We start from the raw sequence: 15,351 nt of genomic DNA, 5'->3' as shown, positions 1-15,351 counted from the left end.
GCCAACAGTCGAATGACGTTTATATCTGTCATTTCGCGTGCCGACAGATCCGCCGAAATGATTCGTCAATATGATTCCAAAATTTCATTTGACTAAAAAATTTGGTGTTAAACAAAAAAGTCATCGAGTTCGTTGTCGAGTCTTTGGCTACGGAAAATATCGTAATCAGAGAACCTACGAGAGAATAATCTGTAGGGAAATTCCCACGTGAATGGCCACCTTTAGTACTAGTATTTCAGTATTGGTTCAACGAAACGGTACGTTTTAAATGGTGTGAATAACGACTATGCACCGTCACTAAACACTTTAATTTTTTCCTTTTACATTCAGGCAAGTTTTCGAATGCGAACTAAAATTGAACAACGCACATAAATCGAACGACATAGAGAGAGAGAGAAATAGGGGGGGAGGGGGGTGAAGAGAGCCGTAAACGAGTCGGAATTCGAAGTCGAACAAATGCAAAAACTTCTGGCACTGAAACTGCCGCAGTGGTACATACTTCGTATAGTCGCGGGCCAATAAAGCGTTCGGCATTCGCACGGCATATAATTTAATAAAAGCCCCGCACGACGATATATCGGAGACTAATAAAACTTCAGACAATAAAGGCCCCGAAGTTTACGTTTATTTTTCACGCAACAGGCGAAAAGCTCTCGCATTTGGCACACCCACACTCTCGCCCCCTAGTCTGCACCCTTTATTTACACCCCGGCCCATCCCCACGTAGCCACGCGATATATCGCTTTAAATCCCGAGAAATAAACAATAAAAAAAATAATACGAGTTTGCATTATTGAAATCCGCAACACGAGATTGAATCCTTGCTCTAAGTGTGACAAGTGAAACTTTTTCCATTACTATTTACGTAGTACATACATATGTATGCACATACATACATATGGATGCGTGAAATTTTATTACTTCACGTCTCGCCATCGACATAACTATTATCAAGTTTCTATACTTTTCGCTATACATATGTACATACATAGATGACATATTGCAGTGAATATCGTGAAATTGTGAAAATTGCTTTTTAAACTTTTCTTTTTAATTTTTGTTGAGTATATTCGTCGCCATCTGTTTATTGTCATCCACCGCGTAGTGAATTGGTAGAGATATTTCATACCAGTAGAGAGGTCGTGGGTTCATGTCCCGGCCAAATTTGCTGCTGGCAAGATCTTGTAATTATCAAAATACAGATCGACTGTCTCCTCTTAAAATTTTCCAATTTTTTCAACTTAATTGTTGTGACGGATCCGATAAATCGGTATCTTTTCCCGTCAGTTTCTCACAAATTCGAGTTATTAGCATCTCAAATTTGTTGAATCTTATAAAATACTACCTATCTATGTATTATATGTACATACATATCTACATATGTATGTAATGTGTATCTCGGAAATTCGCTGTGTATCAAAAATTTTGTTGATTATCCATAGATGTCTCATTTTATTCATGTCCTGTTATGTTTGAAAAATTGTTAGTAATATTCTACAATAATGGTCTTATCATGTAATCTAATCATGTCTAGCCTTAGGGTAGTTCTTGTCGTGGCACATACATACATATGATGTACACTTATTTTATTCATGGGCACATATGATGTACATTCGCCTTTACATTTCGCTCCAAAGCGACGTGTGTACTAATACAGATCAAGAAACAATATATTTTACATAAATACATAATTATATCAATACAAGCATTTATTAAATCCCAATTCACAGAGACAGCCATGGTCAAACATTGCAAAGTAGCATCGCAAGCATACGATGCGATTAATACAATCAATAGAAGTGTGTATACAATGCGAATTCATACAATCATCATCCACAGAGACATCTACATATGTATGTATGTACGGAGAATTTTTTGCAGCATTTTATTATACAAATTGGCGAATCTCAAGACGCTGAATAACTTGAAATTTGCAAGAGAGATAGGAAAGAAGATGCCAATTTTACAGGGGCCGTTTCAATGAATGTCAGAAAAATTGGCAAACTCTGATAGGAAACGATCTTGATAGGAAACTCTTGCGTCTTGAGATTCGCCAATTTGTATAATAAAATGCTGCAAAAAAAAGTCTCTGTGGAGGATGATTGTATGAATTCGCATTGTATTAAATGCTTGTATTAATATAATTTAATTATTGTGATGCACGCTGAATATATAATAAAGAAAATGACTAGAAAAGTTGGTGTATTATGTAGATTAAGAAATATTTTAAGTAAAATTTTAGTTTATAATACAATTAATTGTCTTGCCACGTGGTTTATTGTGCCACTGTGCTTAACTTGTTTAATGGCCAAGATTTAGGGAAAATACAAAAATTACAAAATAAAGCTATGAGAGGTATTTTGAATGTGAATTAAAAAGTATTAAAAGTATGTTAGATGAATTGGAATGGATGAGTATTAGAACTAGTTTAAATCTCTGTACATTGTCTTTTTTTTATAAGTTAGATCATAAGTTACTACCTAAGTACTTAAATGATTATACAATAAGGAATAGAGATATACAATGTTTTTATACTAGAAATAAGGACAAATTAGTTGTAAGTAGATTAAGAAAAAAGAAGACAGCTCGGGGGTGTTTTTCACAGGGGTGTGCTCATGTATAATACCCTCCCTGAGTACATCAGGTCTTCTAAGACCATGGATGCATTCTTTCGTGGTGCGAGGAGACACCTCTGTGAGGGACAGTACATATAAGTTAAATATAAAATTTCAGAGTTAAGTAATGAAGATGTATTTTTACATACCTCCTTTACGTTTCACTTACGATTACAATTCAGGAAAAAATTTGCCTCTTATCCGATCGTTTTCATACTTTGCCATATTGCTCATTTTGGTCATCAATGTAAGTAAATGGATCCTCCGCCATTACTATGGTGCAAACATATAGTGTAAGACGCGTTTGAATTTTGAATTTATGAAAAGTGACTGACGTTTATCCAGTTTTCAGTTTTAAACATAAATGCCGGTAGTAAAATAAAAATATTGGTATTTTTATTCAAAATAATAATTTTATATACAAATTATAGAAGAGGTATGTTTTTAAAAAAACTTTGTTTATATAATATAATTCTCGTCAAGAGATTTACTCAATATATAAGATATTTACAATGTTATTCCAATGTACACGTATTTTTTTCCCATACATTTAATTAAATTAGCTAATAACTAAAATTATATAAATAAATAATTGTATTGTATCTGTATTAGTACACTCTTCGCTTTGGAGCGATCTGCATAGGCGAAAGTATATACATTTTTGATTAAAATATATAGATATGCACAATTATAAAGACTTTTTTGAAGTAAGAAAGTACGCCTCTTTTACTTATACATACATATATGCGTTATAATTAGAGTTAGGATAGTCACAGTGCTATCCATTGTTCGGCAAACCTTTAACAATGCATTTTCAACCTTTGAACAATACATGGCCCCCTCAGGCTCCGGTGACTAGTTATAATCATTTAATAAAATGCGCCTTCGTGAGATGCTAGTTAGATATCAATCGACCTTGACGCATTTATAAATTTCCACATTATATGTAAATTTCGCCATTGTCCCGTTTAAACGATACGATTTGGATAAACCCGGGCTTTAAGAGTGAAATTTTCAAAATCCGCATAAAGTTCGATGAGCGTGCGTGCGGTTACTCAACGTTTATCGAGGGTTTTAATGGAGGTATTACAGACCCCAGTTACTCGGGCCGTTTCGGGGCACTTTTTTTCCGTCTATTATCGCGGAGGAGTCACTACTGATACTACATATTTAAGTTTCTCGGGGTATAATTTGGCGACGGCGGCCATCGAAAATCGAGTATGCAAAGAGGGCTTTGGCGCTAACGTCATTCTAGCGACACATTACCGGGTGAATGGCACCCCAGGATGTCGAATCATCGACACCTCTTCGACTTTACGACCCGTCGACGCGAAGCCCAGATAAGTTTTATGCCGAGGAGATATCAAATTGTCATAGGCCATCAAATGTTACGGTTATTCTCTGCCGTGCCTGCGACGCGACCTCTGATTGAATCCTCAAAAGTATCATTTCGAATTATCCGACCCGCAGGCCTATCCGCTTAAGTGAAAATGTAAAATAAAAAAAAAATTGGAAAGTCGAATCAAGCCTCGAGATATATTAGGATGCATAATTTTCGCGTTCGATTTTATTGCTATGTATATTTTATGAGTCACTTCACCTCGCCCTCGGATGCCAAAGGGCTAATTTCGCACTGTAATTCTCGTATCAAATTAATATGTATGTATATTGTATTATTCACGGCAACGTCAAGCGCTCGCGTGAAAACTACCGTGTTGTACGTATTTACGAGGCTTACAATGTCTAATTAAATGTGTGCTTAATTATGCTCATTAACAGTTCAATCTTGAATGAAAACTGGCTGAATATACACGATATTTCTCATAAGTAATATGAGCTCGTAAGCGTATATGTATTTCATAATGAAATTGGGTCTTCGCAGTATTAATTTAAATCTCATACTTCTGTCTGTAATTACACATTATAAAGTAGTCGTTATAGGGAAAATATTTGATAGTATGTACGTAGGTACATATTAAGTATTAAAGTTAATATTTTTGTAGATGATAATAAATGAGCTGATAACTAAAAATAAAACTATCACTGTTTGATCTGTGTACATATGTATGTAACTTGTATTGGTTAGAAAGTTTGTTTTGGAGGATTAAACAATTAAATTTGAGGTTATGAGTTGCAGCCGGAGATACATATGTATACTCATTTATGCAGTTAAGAATAGGTTATTAATACTAAGATTGCTTTAATGATTTGCTTTAAGAATAGATTATCAATGAGTGATTGTCCATAAATGAGTTTATGTATTTACAGAAATGAACTTTTCAATCATCAGATAAATTAAATCAGCTGATAACTAAAAATAATTGTATGTGATGTATGTATGTAAGCTTATTGTAAAAAACTAAATGTATGTAAGCTTATTGTAAATCATATTTACAATTAGATACAACATAACTTCTTATTGAATACTTATCTCGCAGATAAAACCGACTGAGGAGATATACAGTGAAATGTCAGATTTGACATATTTGGCCAAAAATCAATATATATCGTGTATTACATTACGTGAAGCTAGACGCCAAATTTGAAATTTATATATACATATGAGAGTTAAAACTATAAATATTTAAATATTAGAGATAACGAGAACCTATAGAGCAAATTTTATCAAATATAGAGTGAATAATAGGCGTTTAAACAATTAAAATCTGAAATAGCATATCAAGGCGAAAAGGTTGAAGATAGATTATGGTAGCCTTACGTACCGTCATAAACGTCACCGTATCCGAGATTCTGGATATTTGTTACGCATTGTATACGATATTTTATCTCCAACATAACAATGGCAGACGATACATTTACGTATATTGATGACCAAATGAGCAATATGGCAAAGTATGAAAACGATCGGATAAGAGATAAATATGACCACTGACACGAAAGCCGTGTGAAACGTAAAGGAGGGGTGTAAAAATGACAAAGGATAAAATAAATGTGAAAATAAAATGTATAGGAAAATTTCATGATAAATATACACGTAAAATATACGTAGAGTATGTGAGGCTTTCATTCTATAATTGCGTACATATATATACATGTACCTACATATCGTTTTCTTTGTTTAGTGTTCATTTTGCCTGTCGCTAAATTGCTCTATTTAATGCGAGTGTTTTTGACAGCTAAACTATTATATGTAATTACCATTAAATAATATTTTCAATACAATATAATTTCAGTCGAGTATAATATTTATTGATTTTTTAATGATTTAATGATTGAATAATAGGTAACTATTACGGCAATCAATATACTGGTTGACACTTGTGTTACTACAAATGTATATATCATACAATGTACATGCAAACTTAGAAATTCTACATATATGTACATATATATGTATGTACATATGTATATATTTTATATGTTTGAGTTTCGTCGTGATATTTAATTATAATCTTTCTTCGATGTTTTATTTATTTATGAATAGCAAATAATCCCCGCATATGTTCATATAATACATATGTAATTACTGCACGTCAAAAAAAGTGCTCCAATTGTCTTATTCAACAGATCATATTATAGTGGGTTTGACATTGCGTTAAAAAATAATATTCAGCATAATTCCAAAAATCTATCTATTATATAATGTAAAAAAATTACAAGCACAGTAGCTGGAGATTACTAGGTTTTACAATAGCTAATTACATCTCCGACTAATAAGGTGAAGAATGAAAATAAGATTGAGTGCTTTTTACAAGGAAGTTTTGTTGTGGAAACAATGCGATCTGTTAAATTGAACGATTTTCCTATTGTTAATAATTTAAGACGATTTCTCAAAATAACCCATTTGCTTCTCAGAACCACTCTCAGTAATTACATATATTCAGGGTCAGATTTATACGGAATTAAAAATATAATTTCATCCTTTATTATAAATTATACAAAATATTGAGCTGTTATAATATCAATATGTATTAAAATTTCACAATACTTGATTTTTGGAAAGGAATTACAACATATCTTTATTCGATGCTTCAAATAAAAAAAATTGAAAAAAATTTACCTCGTGTCGATAAGAATTTCAGTAACTAATACTAAGTTACAGTTCGATAGGACTAACGTTGTTCAAAAAATCACCAAAAATCCACAGACACACATTTTTTCTAGATCAATAGTATTCTGGATCAATCGATTCCGAGTTTGAATCAGTCAAAATCTCGAGTTTGAATTTTCGCATGATCACAAAACTTCATATATTGTTACTACGTACATAGATAAAGTAACAATGTACAAAATGTGCTAATCGCGAAACCAAATGCACTCTTACATGACCATCGATACACAAAATCCGATATGTGAAATATGTTAATGACATTGATGTATAATACACTAGATCCGCCCTCACGTCTTATACTGGTCTCCTTTTGGCGCATGCAAAATACATGGCGCATGTACAGTTTCTCTTAGTAGGTAGGTAGGTACCGCTGCGTCGTAGGAAAAAAAACATTTTTTTCCTAACTTACCCGCTAGTTAAACCCCCCGCACCCCTCAGTTAGTGAAGACAAGATCTCCGACCAAAATCACACGTCAGGGCCCATCTATGTGTATTATACATCAATGGTATATGAAGATTTTTCTACTAAATATGGATCAAAAGTGCAACATTTTCTCCTCGTCGGTGCACTTTCACACAGCATTCGCGATGACTCTCAAGCAAGTGCATACAACCTCGCAAAAAAGGACTCGAATGCAAACGCAAATCTATCCTTTGATAGCTGAACGCCTGAAAACGCGAACGCTATCTGTTGACATGATCGCCGACATAAATAACGCCACGGGGTCTCTGAAACCCCAACATATCCGGTGAGGCGCCATCTCCTTCGTCCGACCTCTTTGTACTCACTCGAAATGCATTCACAGATCGGAACACTTGATAAATAGCCCGACCGAGCGCACTTTCGCTTATCCGAGTCGCATCCGGGTCCTGTGTGGAGAACGGTCATTTGGCTAATTGCGAGCCGAGAGAGCCTTTATCGTTTACCGTGCTAAATTTCCACCGCCAGTTTCCTCGGAAAAGTCGTGAAAATCGTCGGGGTCATACACCCACCCGTAGATTCGATTCCCCACATACGTATGTATGGCGCACGTGTCTGAGTCTATTTTTAACGATGCATTCGCGGCGATGTAGTTGTGCCGGTCGCAGATGCACTCGATGCACCGGATGAGTGCGGCAATAACACACATTGTATACGATAATAACTCGTGTCCTGTTTATCGTGTGCAGATTCCCGGTTCACGACAGAGTCAAAGCATTACCATGTGCTGTATTGTTTCTCCCCGTTTGAGCTGTCGGCTTTCCGCTTACAGAATTGCGAACTATTAATACATTTATTATTACTAGTGGAATTAACTGGTGTACTTCGGTTGATTGAAATTTGAAAAAATAAGTACGAAATTTAGCTTTTAAACAAAATTTGTAGAGGCCTTGACTTCGGTATTCTACCCAGTGAGTCAGAATGACTGACTGGAAGAGTTATTGTTTACCAGTATGTACAGAGGTCGCGGGTTCAAGTACCAGCCAAATACGCTGTTGGCGAGGTCTTGGTGGTTATTAAAACAGATCGACCGTCTCCTGCTCGATTTTTGCGATGTTTCTAGCCTAATTGTTGTGACGGATACGATAAATCGGTATCCTCTTCCCCCAGTTTCTAACAAATTCGAGTTTCTAGCATCTAGAATTCGATGTATATTATAAAGGCTACCTACATAATGTATTTCTCGCATATTTGCTGTGTATCAAGAATGTTGTTGATTGTCCATAGATGTCTGTATTGTATTTTATGCCCTGCTACGTTTGAAAATTTGTTAAATCTCATCAAATGTACATATCTAATCATATCTGATTAATGGTTTCTCGAATTTGTTAATTTGTATAAATATGATACCCATAGCCAGCAGCATAGCTCGGACGTTAAGCTTCTGCTTACCGTCAAGAAGGTGCCGGGTTCTATCCCTGAATGAAATCCCTGGATTTGTGACTCCAGGTTGATCGTTTCCTATCAGAGTTTGCCAATTTTCTCTGATTTCATTGTTGAAACGGTTCCCGGAAAAAAAAATTGGCTAAAAATCCTTCCTACCTACTATGTCACCACTATTTGAAATTTGATGGATGTACAATAAGAATTTATGTACAATTCATAGATGTCTCGTTAATTTGCGAGTTTTTTCAGTGTCTCGCAATTCAACGAATTATAATAAAAAATGCTGCATTTGTATTTGTAATTGGCCAGGAAGGCGCATTGGGATTTTCCTGTAAGGCCTTCCTGGTATATATGTAAAATAAAAATAAAAATAAAAATAAATAAATATAATGTATTTTTCGCAAATTTTCTGTATATCAAAAATTTTGTTTTATGTTTCGTCTTATGTTTGAAAAATTGTTAAATCTGATCATATATACATATATAATCATATCTGATTATTAACATCTTGAATTTGACGATTCTTATAAATATGCTACCTGCATAATTTTTTGTATGTACTTTTCGTACGTGTATTTTCGCAAATTTGCTATATATCAAAGTTTGTTCATATACATATGTCTTTATTGTATTCTATATAATAATTGTACTGCAATGTTTGAAATTGTTAGTACTTACGTAGAAAAAATAATTTAAACATATGAGTCGTCTTGGGGTAGTTCCTGTCATGACATATTTCAAAAACTGTCTATATTGAATATTAAATTTGGTGGATCTAAATAGAAAAGTATAGATTTGTACATCAGAAATTTATGAAATGAAAAGTATAGATTTGACTAACTAGACTAGCTGACATGTACATTGTATGTATGTAAATGTGTAGTAATGAACGATAGGTGGACAAAATAAGTGCTTGAATGTCAGTTTAAAATGTTTTTATTGAATGTGAGTTTTATTTTTAATTAATAAAATATTAAATTCGGCGTTTATTAAAATTTGGTATCCACCTGTTTTTTTCTTCCGCACTCTCTATTGCGCTCCAGATGCAAAAAAAAAACTATCGAAATATATTTATTTACAAACTGAATAATACAAATGCAAAATGATTCATCTAACTTTTCACTTCTTCTTGTTTCAGATTGAGATTGCTGTTCCGATCTACGTATGTATTTTTTTTATCTATTTTTATTTTAACACCACTTTCGTTTTTTTAGAAGATCGCATAAAACGTAAAACAAACAACTTGTTAGACATCCACTCGGCTACATGAGCGACTTTAACGCCTCTCCATTTTTCTTTGTTTAGTGTCATCTGCATCAGTCACCTGCCTCATTTTTTATCTTCCCCCAACACTCGAGGATCTCGCGTTACGTCTTGCTTTGACCCAAATGTTTTACATCAGATCTTAAATTCATACACAAACTAAAACGTTTCAATATTTTCTCTCGATAAACTCGTCAATTTTAAAAATCACTTTCATCTTTAAGCAATTATTGGATCATTTTAATATGGCATGTGCTAAAACCGTATTGGCGGTAAAGAGACGTGAGCAACTTATAATTATCGCTTCGTTAAAACGAATCTATACTTTGAAAGGTATTAAATTTGTGTCACGTTTGTGGATTTAAATTGTTTTAATGGGGAATCAGTAATAATCCGATTACTTTCTGTTTTGATATATGTACATATATACGTACGTTTCTAAGAATTTGATAAATTATTTGACAAATATTTTAACCCTTTCTCATATCATGCTTATTGAATACACGTTAAACTACCTTTGAAGTCGAATTAATTAATATGTGGTTTTGACGTACATATAATAATAATAGAATTCCTCGAATTCATACTCCGAGTTTTTTTTTTGCTATATGTAAATACTTCTATATTGTATTTTTACTTAATACTGGGACACAATATCATGTCACGGCTTTATTGGAATTCAAATTCGTACGCACTGAGAAAAAAATATTCGTATTGTATCGCTAGTGGGAGAGTATTCGCATGTGCGTTTTGTTTTCGCAAAGGAATTTTCTTTTATTACAATCCTCTTGTGTCGATAATAATAATGATCAATTAAACGAAGCGGTTCCAACGAATTACCCACGAGGATTCTACCCTTCGGCATGTGGAATATTTTCAAATTCAAATTCCAATGAAAAATTAAACGAAAGGTGTGCTCACACTAATTGGCGAAATTTTAATCAATAGGTCCGAAGGTCGCGCAAAGGTCGACTCGTACGAAAAGTGCTGTTCCACCTTTTGTTCGAAAATTAATTTGACACAATTTTCACATCAATTAGTCGCCAACCGGGGCCACTTATTTAATTCTATTATGATAAACAAATGATCGTTTTTGAACGGAAGAAAATTAATTCCCGAAAATATGCATATTATATATCGATCTTTTTTTTTTAGCTTTTCCGCGCCCAAATCCATTTTTTTCTTTCGCGCCCAACGAAATCCTCTTACGATTTTCAATACTGGCTTTATTGAATATTTTCCATACACATTATGCAAAATAGTCTTTTTAAAATCTGCGGATCGTATTTTTTGATATTCCCAACCGAGCGATACGAAATATGCGTCTTTCAAATAAAAATACGCTTATTTTAAAATATATATGTAGGTACACGTACGTTTTGCTTTATCCATATGACTTTTTTTTTAAATTCATATACAAAACCAAAGTATTAAATATTCAATGAATTTGTACCGATTTACAAAAACATGATTTTTTTATTTATTTTATATTCAATTTCAAATAATAATATACATATATATAAATAATTTCTAATGGTAAAATTTTCAAAATCATTTCCAAATGTTGTCAATACATTATTTTTTACTATAAAATTCAAGATTTTGATACTTGAAAACCTACATATGTACATATATATGTACATACATACATATTCTGTACTTTATTTTTATAATAGTTTCTAACAATGGCTAGTGCTAGATGTACGTATATAGATAGTTATGAACCAGCTTTCACCGCATCAATTTTATTTGTGCGCAGACAAAGAAGGCCTTTAAGGCACGCCTTCGTCGGCAAGTGCAGTGTTAAAGTGCACACCGCTATATCCTTCTTGAAAATCTTCAACATTGTTGCAGCAATGCACCAGATGACCCAGAAATCCTAGTGCAATTGTTTCCGCATCCTGGCCTGTCTTATCTAGAGACGAGGAATGAAATACCCAAAGGCTTGAAACCGCGCTTTTGCACGCTGCAGATGCATTGCGCTACAGCTCATAGTCGTATACCAGTTCTGTTTATGTTACAAAACAAACATCAAAATCATATCTGCTTTATATCGTATACGTATTTATTATATTTGACAATATTATTCACCTTTGAGATGATTTTTTATATTAATTTAGTGAATGTTGACACTTTTTTCCGCTCTTAAATGATAAATTAAGTTGTAAACGAATTATTTCGAGCTTCTTAAATCTCGTCTAGAGGACATTAGAAGGGCATTTGTTTATTTAAAGGTTATTTGTTGGATGAAGTACGTGAAAAATCGTGACAAGCTAAACTTGATTCAAACGCAATGTTGTGATAAGATTACATATATATAATATAATATTATAAATCAGAATTTGACTTTTAGACATGTCTTTGGATTGTTATCTACATACTATATATTATATGTATGAACATATTTATGAATTTACATATTAGCGATCAAAGTAACACGGGATATAGACCACGTCTATATTTAAATCTAATATTTAGAAAAATTTAATATGCGTGTAATATCATCTTGCTCTTTATCGCGTAAAATTCTACCAATATGTATCAAATTTTTTGGATTTTGTAAGTTGTTGAATGAATCTTTTTTGCTTTTTTATCTGCCTTTTGTTCTACATGTGTATAATTAAAAAAAAATTTTAATTTGGACTAACAAATTTGAAATACTATCTCATAATACTCTTGACGGGTTTTAGAAGTTCATGTGTTCATATTTAAAGCCCTTAGAAGAACCCTGAGTTAATTCCAGGCATCTTTCTTAGTAATGTATGTACGTATTATATTTAAATACATATTTAATTTATTTCAAATTAAATGAGTCATTTTTAATTCTTTGCAGGTTGTTTGTACTCAAATCATTTTATATTAAATATTAATTCAATTGACCGTTTATAATGAGTTTTGAAACGTTTCGTCGTATCGATAATTTATTAATATATTTTCAGCGCGTGTATAAAAGTGCATGCAATTTGACGTCATTGAACATACATATGTAAATTCATTATGATTCACGGATACGCTCAATGCAATCGCTTGCATACTATTGCATACGTTGTTGTTACCGAACATTCCCATTATTATTATTATTTTATATTATTATGTATTTTCGTTCAACAATGAAACCCCTGTTTAATGTGCGATTTTAGTCACAACTTAGCTCTGGCGTGCACTTGTTGAATTCGCATTAAATTATTCAGTCGTCACGTTTCGCAATATTTCACTGCACCGACCGGCTTAATGCACTTCGCGGAAAGGCTTTCGTGCGCGACCGATGCACATGCGATTGTATCTTGTAAATTTTAAAATTTACCGAAACAAAACCGATATATGAAATTCGCTACGAAGCGTGTGCGAAATGTATGCGGAATCGTAAACTTTTCGGGCCGAATTCTCCACACGGAATCGTTTGTATACCTTTTTTTCCTCGCAGTTTTTGGCATTTCGCATAGTGTAACTTTTGTATTTTATGCGTTATCGAGCGTAAACTTGGCAAGTTTTCGACCCGGCAATCAAACGTTCGGTTTTCATCCAAACTTGTAGATAAACTCTCGTTTATTTTCACTACACTGCTAACTCATAGCTTAGCTCGAGTTTTCAAATCGTACCAACACGTAATGGCGAGCCACGGCTTGTTTATTCGGCACTCCAGCTTTTAATACAAGTAATTGAATAATATTTTCTTAAGGCGAAACTCGTTATGTAAATAAATATATAATATACATATGTACACATATTCTTGATCACATTTGAAGATTGCGTGTATCCGCTCTGCACTGCTGAACGTTTCGCGAACAAAACTTAATAACAGCGATAGTTTATCTTAATGTTTCCATTCAACGGGAAGTATCACTGCAAATATAATATGTGTGAGAGTACAAACACACATTCCTATAAACATCTTTGTGCCTTTTACAATAATGACCCATTGTTTTGCCAATCGATACAACTCTCGACTTATATTTATAATATGGCTGGCTTTTAATAGCGTGGTGGCTTTTTGTTTACACAAGATTATAATACTGCGTGCTTATATTTATTATTTTACTGCTACTGTGGCCCGTCAGCTCGAACGGACTATAAATTTTATATTGAGTATTGAAGAGAAAATATACGTATGTCCATTTGTATTTAAGACATAAAAATAAAGCGACTCATTTACTCGTATTTCTCAAAGTCAACTTAATTTTTGATCAGTCATCAATTATAACTTCATTTAAATGGTCTGTAACTACATAATAACAGTTGGTTGGCTTATGTATGTATATTTGATCAGGCAATTATTTTATTGGATTCATAAAAATTACCATTCTACCTACATATTTATTTATTTTTTTTTTTAATTTTATTATACATCAATTAATCAAGCACACTCGTCTAACAGATTGCTCCAAAGCTACGACTGTGCTAAAAAGATTAAGAAAGGAAAAAAGTACATGAAATACAAGTAAAATAAATAAAGAAAAGAAAAATAAATAAACATGACATAAAAATTCTTAAAAATTCTTAACTGATCAAACTAAATCAACCGTTCTAATTGGTCGCGACTTCCGTAACTTAGGAAATATGTACATACATATAAAATTAGGAGTATTTCAAATGCTTCCGTCTTAAAAATCAGGTCACTATGCGTAGCTGTAAAAATAGAACTTCATAGCCAGCAGCATAGCTCGGACGTTAAGCTTCTGCTTACCGTCAAGAAGGTGCCGGGTTCAATCCCTGAATGAAAATGAATTTTTCAGAGTATGCTGTTGGTCAGACCTGGATTTGTGACTCCAGGTTGATCGTTTCCTATCAGAGTTTGCCAATTTTCTCTGATTTCATTGTTGAAACGGTTCCCGGAAAAAAAAATTGGCTAAAAATCCTTCCTACCTACTATGTCACCACTATTTGAAATTCGATTGATGTACAATAAAAATTTATGTACAATTCATAGATGTCTCGCTAATTTGCGAGTTTTTTCAGTGTCTCGCAATTCAACGACTTATAATAAAAATGCTGCATTTGTATTTGTAATTGGCCAGGAAGGCGCATTGGGATTTACCTGTAAGGCCTTCCTGGTATATATGTAAAAAAAATAAAATAAAAAATAAAAATATGTCAAATCAACCTTTTAATGAAAGTACTCACTGATATCACTTGATACCTCTGAATTATTAATCGATATATTATCTCTTTGAATTTTTTCGACCATTATGGCGCATTAGGGACTCCCTTAATGCCACAATGGTCCAAACTTAAATTTTAATAAATTATATTAAACTGTCTATTTATTATAATTGCCGACTGCTTCTCTGTTTATAGTTAGAAGCATTTAAAGTTGAGTAACTATAGGATCTTCTCGAAATAATCAAAAAAAATATATATGTATAATATAATCACTGTAAAGCGAATAATATTATGTATGCACAGAGGGATAAGTAAGCTTTGCCACGTATCGTTTTAAATCTGTCTCATCTCCACAAAACGTCTCCTTGTTTGCCTGTTCCTTTCAACGCCTTTTATTTCGCATTCCCCGAGGGATTTTTTTTTATTCCTATCCG

The 15,351-nt window shown here is 33.2% G+C and overlaps 1 protein-coding gene across 1 annotated transcript in view; it reads left to right on the top strand.

The window, feature by feature from the left end:
• The window catches only part of LOC143911513 (uncharacterized), a 312,973-nt gene that overhangs the window by 161,450 nt on the left and 136,172 nt on the right, over window positions 1-15,351 (top strand). Inside the window, exon 5 of the mRNA XM_077430406.1 lies at window positions 9,693-9,716. The gene's annotated coding sequence lies outside the window, so the exon portion shown is untranslated. The remainder of the gene's footprint in view (window positions 1-9,692; window positions 9,717-15,351) is intronic.

The sequence above is a fragment of the Arctopsyche grandis genome, chromosome 5, assembly GCF_051622035.1.
Source record: "Arctopsyche grandis isolate Sample6627 chromosome 5, ASM5162203v2, whole genome shotgun sequence".
Classification (NCBI taxonomy): Eukaryota; Metazoa; Arthropoda; class Insecta; order Trichoptera; family Hydropsychidae; genus Arctopsyche; species Arctopsyche grandis.
The sequence above is the reverse complement of the archived record's forward strand: the minus strand, read 5'-3'. Positions and strand labels throughout refer to the sequence as shown.